The sequence below is a fragment of the Mastomys coucha genome, unplaced genomic scaffold (assembly GCF_008632895.1).
Source record: "Mastomys coucha isolate ucsf_1 unplaced genomic scaffold, UCSF_Mcou_1 pScaffold15, whole genome shotgun sequence".
Lineage (NCBI taxonomy): Eukaryota > Metazoa > Chordata > Mammalia > Rodentia > Muridae > Mastomys > Mastomys coucha.
The window spans coordinates 46,933,524-46,934,079 of record NW_022196897.1 but is presented as its reverse complement, the minus strand read 5'-3'; the positions used below and the strand labels follow the sequence as shown (position 1 = coordinate 46,934,079).

Sequence of the window (556 nt, the reverse complement as noted above, 5' to 3'; positions counted from 1 at the left end):
AGGCAGAGGCAGGCGGATTTCTGAGTTCGAGGCCAGCCTGGTCTACTGAGTGAGTTCCAGGACAGCAAGGACTATACAGAGGAACCCTGTTCCAAAAAACCAAAAAAAGAAAAGAAAAAGAAATTGCTCCCACCAAAGTGACCTGGGGGCATGTGTGTAGGGCATTTTCTTGATTGCTAATTGATGTGGGAGGTCCCAGCCTACTCTGAGCAGGTAGGCCTGCACTGTCTTACATACAAGAACGTAGGATTGGAACAAAGCTGGGTTTCTTCCTGGATTCTGCGTCCAGGTTCCTGCCTTGGTTCCCCTTGACTATGGACTGTAATCAGTAAACCAGAATGCACCCTTTCCTCTCCAAGTTGCTTTTATCACAGCAGAAAAAGCAGTGTAGCACACCACTCTTGTTTAACTTGTTCTCTGGTTCACAGCCTTGGTTGTGGTATCAGACAGAACTTGACTAGCTTATGACATCTTTTAGAGGCAAGTAACATGTGGTAAATTTCTACAATCATTATTCCCCTGAGTCATGCCTACTTGAGTTTTTTTTTTTTTTTTT

The 556-nt window shown here is 44.4% G+C and overlaps 1 protein-coding gene across 21 annotated transcripts in view; it reads left to right on the top strand.

Moving 5' to 3' along the window:
* Window positions 1-556, top strand: part of Baz2b (bromodomain adjacent to zinc finger domain 2B) — a 308,453-nt gene that overhangs the window by 185,642 nt on the left and 122,255 nt on the right. The gene's annotated exons all lie outside the window — the stretch shown is intronic.